Below are 12,144 nucleotides of genomic sequence, written 5' to 3'. Positions count from 1 at the left end.
ACTTTTGTCATTTGGCACCGACGTAACTCTTTCTATTTTTTATTTTCACCTCTTCCCTCTATCTGTCACCGACCCTCCCATCTTCATCTGATCTCTGAAGTTTGGGCCACTGCAGACTGACTTTTAAAGAAATATCCATCGCTTTCAACCTTGAATAAAAAACACAAGTCATTTTTTTTAACTTGTTCACACTTTCTCATCGTAAAGTGTTTTGGTATTCACTTCGCGTAAGCTGTAATCAGGTCAGAGTGGATTTAGCGGCTGGTTAATGGTACTGAAGCTACAACAGGCAGAAAGTTACTTACAGAGAGAGTGGAGCTTTGCGTGTCTGTGAATGCATTTGGTCTGTGTCATGAGAGTCTCGGCGCAGAGGCAAATTATAGGAAGAACATTGTCCTAAAAGACTTGTACATTTGTGATGTGTGTTATGTGGGAGTTTAAATTTTAACAATGCAAAAGAAATGATTTTACTTGTGTTACGGGATGTACGGTCTCCACTCTGTCGGATGATCTGCTCACATGTACCATTATGTTCTCAATACTGCAAGATAAGGTCAAACATTTCATACAGATGTTGTAAGGTTCTTTTTCTTCTTTTGACATCTATAATAAGAAGTGCTATTGCAATGATAGATCTATGATGCGTACTGTTGATGTCAAGGTTTTCCAAAGACCTTGAGCTATACAATTTCTTGCATTGTGTTCATGAAAAATGAGAATTGAAATGAAATTGAAATATGCACTCCACGAACACTCCACGAACACTCCCTCACACGCGTAACGACTGGCATTCGCTTTCAGATTGGCTACAAGGAAAAAACTGTAGCTTGTTAAATCCTGACAACTCAAACTCAAATGCTGTTTCACCTGATATATAAATATTTAACAAAAGCAAACTAATTTGATTTGAGTCACATTATGTGTGATTTGTAATTAGTTTATGCCCAAAATGCAGTTGGCAAATGAGCTGTGTTCCCTGGGGAGCAGCAGCCTCGCCTGCGCTAGACTTCAGACTGTGGGTGCAGTTGTTTTATTTTCCCCGGCAGTTGTAAACACATATTCATGAATTTACTCATCGCCCCCATCATTCACTCCTTTAATTAGAAAATAATCAAAGCTGGATGAGAGCTTCATTAAATCTTATGCTGGAGAGCCATCAGCTACAAACACAGGATATTATCAACAGAACTTGTGCAGCTCACCTTTGGCTTTATTTTCTGTGTTCTGTGACACATGGGACTGGATTGAAGTACAGCGAAATTCTTCTTCTCAATGTTATAGAGGCGTTATTGTGCGGCTAAGGGCTGTTCACTTTTATTCCTTTAGTTGATTAATCGGCTGATGGTGTCTTAGTGGACCAAATGTTGTATTCGCTGACGAAGTATTTCATTAGGATTGTAAGAATTTATAATATGCACAACAGCAGAAAAAAGAAAGCATGAATGAGTTAGCTGGAGTATTTGAAGTGATTGGTCAGTCTAATCTGTTTTTTCTCCTGAACCTGATCTTTACTTGTATTTCTCTGTACACATCGTCTCTGCTTTCATATTAATACACTTCAATCTTTCATCTTTCTTGAGTATTCTCTCTGTTCTGTCTTTCGTTTATTCATCTTTATAGACCCACACTTTTGACGGTAACCATACATATCAATAAAATAAATAAAACTAATGTGATTCATTTCTTTACTGTGTATTCTGGACATAAGGCTCACTGAACATTGGCTATACTGGCAAACGATCTCCAATAAAACAAACAAACAAACAAAAAAAAAAGCCTGGTCGTCCGGCGTTAAAGTGCACGAGTAGGAGGAGGGCACGGTAGAAAGACATCATTAGAGAAGCACTAATTAACAGAAACCATACTGTTTAGCAGCACTTTGTCTCCATGCAATATCGATCCCTCAGCACCATTACAGAGCGGATGTTTTTCGCTGTGGCTTCTTCTTTCATTCTAAAGAATTGCTTTTCCGGCGTTTTACTTACTTTACGTCCTCCTATTTAGAAACCGGCACGTCTTGCAAAAAAAAAAAAAAGAAAAAAAAAACTTGAAAGGGAGCAACAAAATGACCCCACCAAGCCTGTTTCTTTGGTTCTCAATTGCGTCATTAAATATGAGGTGTAAAGGTGCAGGCTGCAAAGAGGTAAGAGGTGGAGAGGTAGTTTCAACAAGCACATTACAGCAGAAGTAAAAGCGCTTTGCTCGATTGCGTGGCTGTGAAAAAGGGAGTCAAAAAGTGATGAATGGGTGCCTGGACATCAAATGGTGTAGCTGCAGACAGTGATAGACAGATAGAAAGAGCGGTTAGATGGTGACTCGATACAGAGGCAAAGTAATAATAGGGAAGTGAGCGGGGCGAGATTGAAGAATGCCCGTAATATCCCTTTATTGTTATGGTGCATGTCACAGGGCTCGCTGTCGGACATTGTGATTCTTCAAAAGGCTTTAACTGGATTACGGCTGTATCAGAGGCAGCCATCAGGAGAGCCATCGAGCCATAGTGTTGTGTTGAGATCGGCCTGACAATATGGCTTCTGTCATGATGCTCTCTACGCACCTGTTATATCCCCGGAGTGATGTCAAATACAGTCGTCCTCATGATGTAGTAGGCAGACTATCTCTTGTTTTGTTTGTTTTTTTTACTGTACCTCTGAATCTGCTCGTTAGGTCTTAAGCTGCTCTGGTTGTACTCTAGTCTAGTTCTCTTTTTATTCTAAGTTTCTTTATTTATTACTATGAGATACTGTTTTGCAGAACCTCTCAAAGTTATGACAGAAAAAGGTTTGTCAAAGAAATGATATCCAGGTACTAATCCATACTATATCTACTAACAAAACTGACACAAACAAGTATTGATTCTTATGAAAAACACACAGTTAGGACAATCCAGAAAAGTATTAAGTTAACAGTTAAGTATTACTATCTTAACTGTTGGAAAAATTGCTTGTATTTCTGTGTTTTATTATCATTGTGCGGTAATGAGATGTTTCCGTTGTAGCTGTTAACTCTATATGTCAAATGGCGCTATGAAATCTTTTTTTTTTTTTCAATTTGGTGTACTATGTAGAAGTACCACTTGTTTCGTATTCAAAGCACAGCAGAAAATATGAATGAACTGACGAATGGGGTGAGTATGATTCTCCTCCAGCTCTCCTCCAGCTCAGACACAGGGGTTGTTGTCAGAGGCTTAGTGAAGGTGATCAGTGCGCGCCACGTTCCCCTGCACTTTGCTGAAGTGGTACAAGCCGACTTTGATCAATGGGGATCGATGTGGATGAGTGTGCAGCCGGAAGGTGCTACGTGAGCAGGGAGGGGTGATGGGCCTCTGCACTGTCACGCAGCGTGTCTGTGTCACGGCGACGGATTGAATTAAGACACGGGCCTTCTGTCTTTTTGTCTGCACTTTATCTCACAAACAAAACACGTCCCACAAATGAGTCTGTCTGCCTCTCTTACTCATATAGTTTACTAGTGCGTGCTCAGGAGGCTGTCTGCTGCTTTTGTCGCTTATTTGAAACGGCTACATTTCACATTACATAGCTCATATCAACCTTGACTAAGGCTGTTCTAATAATCAACTTTTAACTGAGATCAAGAGTCAATGTTTCAATCTGTCTTTAATACTGAAATGTATGTTTATATGTTTTCATCAAGACAAAATACAATTCAATCTAAAATCCATTCATCAATATGAGGAAAAAGGTGATTCATTTTTCTCTACATAGACCATTCCTGTTATAATTTTTCACTGCTGACTATACGTTACAGCTGTGAACATCCTTCAACTTGAAACCATACTTCTAACATTCTTCGTGATGATAAATACTTTTCATGTCATACTCTGGAATATTATAGCGAAATAAACATTTTCATGGAGACAAGCAGTAGGAGACCCTCCACCAGGCTAAGTAAAAGTCAGGTTTGTGGAGATACAAACCCGCTCACAGTAAGTTTTATACGTCAGCAATACTGCAGAGCACAGTACCATTTTTTAATCTTCTCTTGACAGTAGCATTTTGATTTTTGCAGTGCTTTTTACTTGAATGCACCAAATAGAGAGGCTTTCCATAATTCTATTTGCCATAATCTTGTTGGATTCAGTCACAGACATTGTGCTGTGAGCCTCGAGCATGTCTGTACATCATTGTGCATGTGCGCTCATGGTGGTAGGTATCCTTTCTGTATGAAGTAATGAATGCTAATCCTCTCTTATCTGCCTTAACCTGGAGGCAATGACACGAGCTGTCAAAGCCAGAGCCAAACACGCAGCACGGAAGGAGCAATTCTGCAGTATGTTTGGGGTATATGGAGACTTATTCACAGTACGGCCACTTCAGGACATGGGTTCTACTGTTCAACATCCAACATCTGACTTTTCTAATGGATACCAGTTATTATTATTATTTTTTTTTCATTTTGAGCACTTTACGGTTGTTATATGAACATTTTTAGATGAGACTGGATATTCCTAAGAAAAAGGGGCAAAAATCCTTTAGGGGGGTTGTTGGGGTACTGGTCCAATACTTTAGATTTCCTGGTGCCACAGTGTCTCAATAAGTAATACGTGCCCGCTTATGCAGTTCTGACAACACACGGATTGTTGCCAACAGTGAAGTTCAGAGCACAAAACTGCCACGGCTGTGCTGAAAGTTGTCAACAGTAAACATCTCTTGTTTCTTCTCAAGGACATATTTGATGTGCAGGCGCTACCAAAGACAAACTCCAGTGTTCATCATCAACATTTACTGAGTTTACCTTGTACAAAAATGTCAATTTGAACAAAGCAGAAAATCACCTATTGAGCTGCTTGATTTGTTTGTATCTTCTTATTCTATATCTTCACACTGGTCCACAAGACAAAACAAAGTGACAAAACAACCAAGTGCTTATTAGCTAATCAGTAAAGGGTGGTTCTGTCAGTACAATGCAGTCCAGTCAGATTAGATGTGACTAACATTGCAAAAGGCTAGTGCACTCATGTTGTTACTCACCTGCTCTATTTTTGCCCCTAACAAACTCCAGCAGGGATAAGCTTCTTATTCATCCACCACTTTGCCTCTACTGTGTGTATGTAAAATTAAATAAATAGACCTAGGCAGGAGACCGGCTTCTAAGTCGTGCCATTTAGCTTTCATCTTCTCACTGAGACTTCAGACTATTTCAACCGCTACCATGGTGAATCTCCTATCAGCAGCTGTGCCTTAAAAAAAGTTAAAAGCAAGAAGTTAATGTAGGTTAGCAGCACATACACATATTGTGTCATTTTACTGTTTGATAATTTCTCTAACCAAAAGGTTTGCTAATTGATTCTCGCTGTAAATACCTAACATATGTTCCTGAGCTGTCTGTTTTGATCATTCCAGTCTGTCCTGTATGTATAGATGACCATATGGGCAGCTGTTTTCAGAATGTTCTAATTCCCTGTGTTGTTGTTTTGAAAATGTATATATTTTTGGATGGCATTCATATGGTTAATTTCCCAAATCATTCCAATAACCATTTTGCATTGTGACAGACTTAGATGCCTACTGACTGTATCTACTATTGCATCAGTTTTAGGATGATGAAGAAGTCTGTCTTTAGCAGCTGCCATGAAGGCTCATATATTCCTCTGAATGATGTGTGTGAAATTAGGCCTAAACGTCGCTGAATCCTGTCTGCCTGGTCTTCCATTAAAGGCATTTTAATCGGGCCTTCCTCCCAGCTCGCTAAATGGAGATAAAACTGAATTAGACTGGAGATTGTGAATAGGGCACACTTTTGGGCTTAATGTGAAGGAAAGATGAAGCCAGAGAATAGACAGGACAGATACAGGAGGAAGAGGGTTAATTGAAAGAGAAATAAAGGGCCAGCTCCCGGGGGCTATGGTGGAGTGCTGTGTGGATGTAAGTGTTGGTTAATGTGTGTTTGTGTGTGAGAGGAGACAGTGTTGTAGACTTAATGAGAACAAAGCTAATTAGACTTGGGCGCGTTCCGCTATTACAGGACTCCTGACAATGCTGGCCACCTATACTGCAAATGCCACACAAGGGCTATCTTATTTGATGACCATTTACTTGTAATAACTGTATGAATGATTGCTTCTGTTTAGATTTACTTATCTTTTTCCACTTGGGATTACATGTGTGCCAAAACATGCTCAGAGCTGTGGATTCTGGAATTGCGCTTCTGAATAAAATATGCATGTTATTTGGAAATACTGAATAGTGAGTGCTCTGGGCTCCAACATTCAACAAGGTTCACAAGAAATACACTGGCTAATTAGAGGGGACTTGAACTTCTGACCTTTATTTTAGAGGTCAAAAGGTCACGGCTGAATAAAATAAGAATTTGGCATATGTTATGTTGACGCTCTTTGACGTGTGTATCTATTCTGCACAAATACAATGGTGCAGTGTGACAAACAGAGACCAGCTGAGTGGAGTGCTGTCATTATGAGGTCTAATGACTTTGCCCCATCATTATGTACCCCCACCCAAAACATGTGAAGCATTGCCTGGCTGAGTGGTGTTTTTGGGGGCAGTAATTGTCGTTCTGTCTAATTGAGCACTGTGGCTAAAAGCTTTCCACAAACTCTTTTACGGTGGAGAGTGGTTGTGCTGTTCTGAGCAGTGTTTTTCTACGAACGTTTTTGGTGGTTCATCCAAATTCCCATTTAAACGGCTACTGTTGTGTCACCTCTGTCTATCTTTAGCTCAATCTTCTGTCCACAAATCTATCTTTGCTTTTGTCTCAGCGGCTTATCCCTGTGCCCACTCTCAAATGAGATTTTAAGGTCATTAACTGATCCAGGCTATTATACTAACGCATCAGTGGTGTTCTAGATTCAGTAGTTGATTGGAAAGACTTAATTGGACTGATGTAGTCCTGCAGCTTTAGCTTCATCTAGTGGTACCTGTAGTGCTTTGTAGCTCATGACCTCATCTTGTTTTAGTCCATGGTTGGGGATCAGAATTTCTTAGTCCTTAAAGATGCACTGAATAACTTACCCACTTTCTCTGTTATTATCTCTCAAAAATACCTGCAAAAACCTGCGTTCTTACTGGAAGTGGGGTCATCTCCTCAGAACTGATCTGTGACTTGGCGTGGTGGCATCCTCTGCTTGTCTTTATGGGTATAGATAAATTTAATGCCATATCGTGGGACATGCAAGGCAAAACAATAACATCTTTATGGAGGCAAGCATTTATTTGTGTTTTTGCAAGAGGTTACCATCTGGACTACATTACCCATGATAAAAGTTAAACTAATGTGTAAGGATTTGTTAGTGGCCAGCCTGGCAGCTCACACAGTCCAAACAGACCATTCTTTGTGCTTTGAATGATGTCATAACTTCCTCGCAGGAACTTTTGGTTAGCGGCACCTATACTTAAGAATGTGTATTTTGGTCTTTGGCAGAAACCCGGTTATACTTGTTCATTCTCGTCACCGCCATTGTGCACACAGCGCTTTCCTGATTGATGCTTGTCGCGAGGGAGAACCATGTCATTGAAGGTGAATTAAGAATGCACAGAGGTCGGTAGTGTCCCGGCCAAAGGGTGACAATTGCTACACAAAGAATCTATGGACTCTGAAAAGGAGTGGAAAAGATTACACGGGGTTAAGTTGAAATGAATCATTCTGGACAGCGAGATTAAAAGATCATTTCAAATCAATGTGTGATTAACAGAAGTGAGCACGTACAACCCAGGCTCAATGGAAAGCACTGCTCCACTCTCAGTCTCGGAGGATGACAATATCTGCCAGCAAGACACTGCTCAACTCTCATGAACAGAATGCTTTGATTAATATTAATAGCTAAAGCGCATTCCACATCTGTCTGGCTCACTTACACTTACCGTCTACATTTCTCTCTTCTTGTTTTGTCTGAGGTGTGAGTCCGTGAGTGGAATTCTCTCCAAGTAACAAGCCAAAAAAGACTGACAGGGAATCAGAGAAACTCGACAAACAAGGTGGTGACTGTTAAAGGCACTAAACGTTTCTACTTACTGATATGCAAAGTATGGCCAGAGCAGGAGCTGTGTTTGCATTGCCGGCAGTAAGTGAGAGCTGTTCCCAGTGCATGTTGGACTCTGCCAGGGCTGCCCTTTGTCACTGTTCTGTTCATTGTTTTTATGGACAGAATTACTAGGCATGGTCAGGTTCAGTTTGGAGACCACAGGATCTCATCTCTGCTGTTTGCAGATGATGTTGTCTTGATGGCTTCATTGAGCCAGGACCTGCAGCAGGCACTGGGTTGGTTTGCAGCTGAGTGTGCGATGAGAATCAGCTCTTCCAAATCTGAGGCCATGGTTCTTGACTGAAAAAAGGTGGCTTGCTCCAGGTGGGTGGAGTCTCTGCCTCAAGTGGAGGAGTTTATGTATCTCGGAGTCTTGTTCACAAGTAAGGAAACGATTGAGCGTGAGATAAACAGGCAGATGAGTGCAGCATCTGCAGTGATGCAGTCTCTATATTGAACTGTTGTGGTAAAGAAGGATCTGCGTCGAAACCTTGACTGGCAAATTTCTCGATTTATGGGTCAATCTACGTTCCTACTCTCATCTGTGGTCATGAGCTTTAGTTAATGACTGAATGGACACGACTCTTCAGAATGAGTTTCCTCTGCAGGGTGGCTGTGCGCTCTCTTAAAGATAGGGTGTAATAGATTAGAACCGCTGCTCCCCCACGTCAAGAGGAACCAGCTGAGGTGGATTGAGCATCTGTTTCTGATGTCTCCCTGGGGAGGAGTTCTGGGCATGTCCCACTGGGAGGAGCCCCTGGGAAAGACCCATGACACGCTGGAGGGACTATGGCTCTGACCGGCGGACCTGGGAACGCCTTGGTGTCCTACTGGAGGAGCTGGAGGAAGTGTCTGGGGGAAGGGAAGTCTGATGAGTCCCTGCTTAGATTGCTGCCCCTGATACCTCTGGATAAGCAAAAAATAAAAATAAATAAATAAATAAATAAGTACAAAAAAAAATAAAAAAATTGATGGATGGACTATGAATTCATGCATGTAACAAGATATTTATCAGTATCTTAATCTCACTGTCACAGTATTTACTACATCATACAAAACAGTTGTGTAGAAATATTAGCTGGATGATGAGACAAAAAAAAAAAAATGAATCAAAAACAATTTTCATTTCAATTTTTATTTTATCTTTAATAATTGTCAAAAAATGTGTCTAATTTCTTCATCCAAGGTCTAAACTTTGGATTAGCTGTACACCTCACGACTAAAAAGACCCAAGCATATCTTTGACAATTACAAATGATTGATTCTCAATTTTGATTAAAATGACTTTCTCTCGGAAAATATGCTAATAACAATACTATTAAGATTGCTGCACTGAAATAAGGCAAGAAAGCATTTATTAACAGTTCACATTTCCCAACAATACATCTAGACTCCTGATGATGATATTTGACGATACTGTGGCATTGTTACATATGTGTGCCAGACAGTGGAGCTAGAAAAATAAAGAAAACTATTTGTTTGAAGTGATGAGGGTGTAATTCATGTGGACTTAAACGCTTCAATCTCTTGTCATTGAGCAGGGCTGGATTGGCTTTGTTGTTGCTAAACCTGAAAGCTGCAGTCTGAAATTCACTATAAACAGAAATGGTGAAGTAGCAGGTCCATTGAGTTCAGACTACCATAGTTTAATGTATTCCTTTAGTTTATATAACTCATAAAACTCCACACAGCACTAGTTTGAAGAAAAGGGAAATAACCATTGTGTACAGAAGGCAAGAGGAGCTGAACAGAAATATGGTTCTGTGTTATTTCTCCGCTTACTTGCTCCAAACAGAAAATCTATAAAGAAGCGTGTCTGTTCTCGGTATTTTAAGTTGTGAAACATTTTAAATTCTCTGTAGCCGTCACAAAAGCAGGTAATGAAATACATACAGTTCCAATTAATGAAATCAAAGCAAGTGCAGGGGCTAAGGCTGTTCTTAACATCAATAATGGTCAGATTAAAAAGTTCCCTGTAAAAATAACTATTAGTAATCATGTGTCTATTAAACAAAAAAAACGCGAGAAATCAAACTACACTTTTGTCCAATGAACAAATCTAAACAGCTGGAGTTTATGTACTGATAATACTGATGTAACAATACTGCCATTTAGAGAGATTTTCTTGAGAATAGACAATGGACACAGGATAAATGTGCACATCTGCTTACACTTTGCAGAGGAATGTATGATCTGACTCTCATCTATGAAAACAGTTTGTTGTAGTAAACATAGAAGATTTTTATATTTCAGTTCTTCTCATGGATTGAGAGGTTCATATGGAGTTGAATGGTGGTCGCAACAATAGCGCAATGTCTGCTGCTGGCTATGGTATATAACGAGTATAATGCAGTGATGTAATTTCATAAAGCTATTCTGATTTACCATAGTTTTATATGTCAATCATACAGTTTCCTTACATATTTTAACTTTTTGGACTCATGAAGTAGCTGTAGTCTGTTTCTTTATAGGTATTTGACTTGGTTTAGAGGTAATAAAGCTCTCACCTTGAACAAATGTGTACTCTGACACTGACTAACATAATCATATACATAACGCAGGTTTAAAATAATCTCAAACTTAATGCTTTACTTAAATCATAAACATTTTTCACCTTTGAGGAACTATTTCTGCAGGTTTAATTAAAATTTTCCTCCCACAGTAGATGCATTTCTAGTGCACACAGCTCATCAGTATTGATTTATTGTCTGCTTGCTACAAATCTCCCAAATGTAGAGAGCAGAAGTTTCCATGCAGATGATCTTTAAAGCCCACTGCATTAACCCCATCTTAATTAGTAAACAGATCAAGTTAGTTAATCACAGGTGAAAAAGGTATTTAGCATTTAACCCAGAGCCAGACTATCACGAGATATTTCCCTCAGGAGTGTGCAGAAAGCAGAAGAAGAAGAAGCGCAGGTGACCAAATGAATAGAATCACTTGTTCCTTCCGTTTTGTACATGTGTAAATAAACCACCATCAGCTAGTCTAGCCGTTTATGCAAATGTACATTTAAAACTGTCTGTGTTGTCTGGTAATGACTCTCTATTGCTACATTTAATCAGACACACACAGTTGAAGCCGACATGTTAGCGACTAGTCACCCGGAGGGAATGTGCCCTGAAAATCAAGAGACATTAACCAATTAGCGCTGATCAATAGTGCACACCACACTGCAAAGAGCCACACTACAGCAGCACAGCTTACATGTGTGTGTGTGCGTCTGTAGGCCAATGGGCAGGCTGGGTATAGCACTCTCTCTGAGCAGCAGGAAGCTCTCAGCCAATCGAAATGCTGCCAGAACCCTTGACATTCTCACGCTGTCCAATGCAAAAGTGGCTTCCCCACTGTAGCCAGGCAGAACTGAGGCAGCTCTAGGAAATAAACGGGAGAGATGAAAAGATAACACAGAGCGAGGGAGCGTGGATGGAGGAAGAGTGGATGTGTTAGGCTGTGAAAGCAGGTGTCATAATGGGGCGCAGAGGCTGGTAGGTAATCGCACTGAGAAAAGCACAGACCATGACAGCCAACCTTTAATTCCCCATGGGAGCTTGTATGCCTTCAGTTGTCTCTATGGAAAAAAAAATATTTGATTGAAAATGCAGAAAGATGAGGCTAGAGGATGTGATTTGGTTGAAAATGTGAAAGGAGGACATTTGAAAGTCTAGTTCTTGCCTACGTGCTGCACACATACACCAACATGGTAAACTACACAGATCATAGCAGCGGTATCTCTGTGCCTGCCACCACTACTCTGTATTCTAGTTGAGTAGTGCAAATATCAGCATGGAGCTTGGGATGTATAGGGATTGAGACAAAAGGAAAAAAAGAAAGGAAGAGATATTACACCTATCCGGGGGAGTGTTCAGTGGAGCAGGCATTATGAGAGTGTAAATTACCTCCCCTCCTTCTCCCCTTGGGCTGCTGACTGCTGGATGGATATAATCACCCATAGCACCATGCATATAGCACACACGCACACACACACACACACACACCCCCACACCCACACACACACACACACACATGCACGCACACAAACACACACACAACTCAGTCTGTGGACACCAGCAGAATATTGAGCCCAACTGTCATAATGTTTGTATGTTTATATTCAGGAATGGGTCCAATCATGTATAGATTTG

General features: G+C 40.4%; 1 protein-coding gene across 13 annotated transcripts in view; it reads left to right on the top strand.

Moving 5' to 3' along the window:
* The window catches only part of LOC117380143 (muscleblind-like protein 1), a 52,201-nt gene that overhangs the window by 23,025 nt on the left and 17,032 nt on the right, over positions 1-12,144 (top strand). The window lies entirely within an intron of this gene.

Source organism: Periophthalmus magnuspinnatus, chromosome 13 (genome assembly GCF_009829125.3).
Source record: "Periophthalmus magnuspinnatus isolate fPerMag1 chromosome 13, fPerMag1.2.pri, whole genome shotgun sequence".
In the NCBI taxonomy this organism is placed as follows: Eukaryota; Metazoa; Chordata; class Actinopteri; order Gobiiformes; family Gobiidae; genus Periophthalmus; species Periophthalmus magnuspinnatus.
This window is presented reverse-complemented; position numbering and strand designations above follow the sequence as displayed.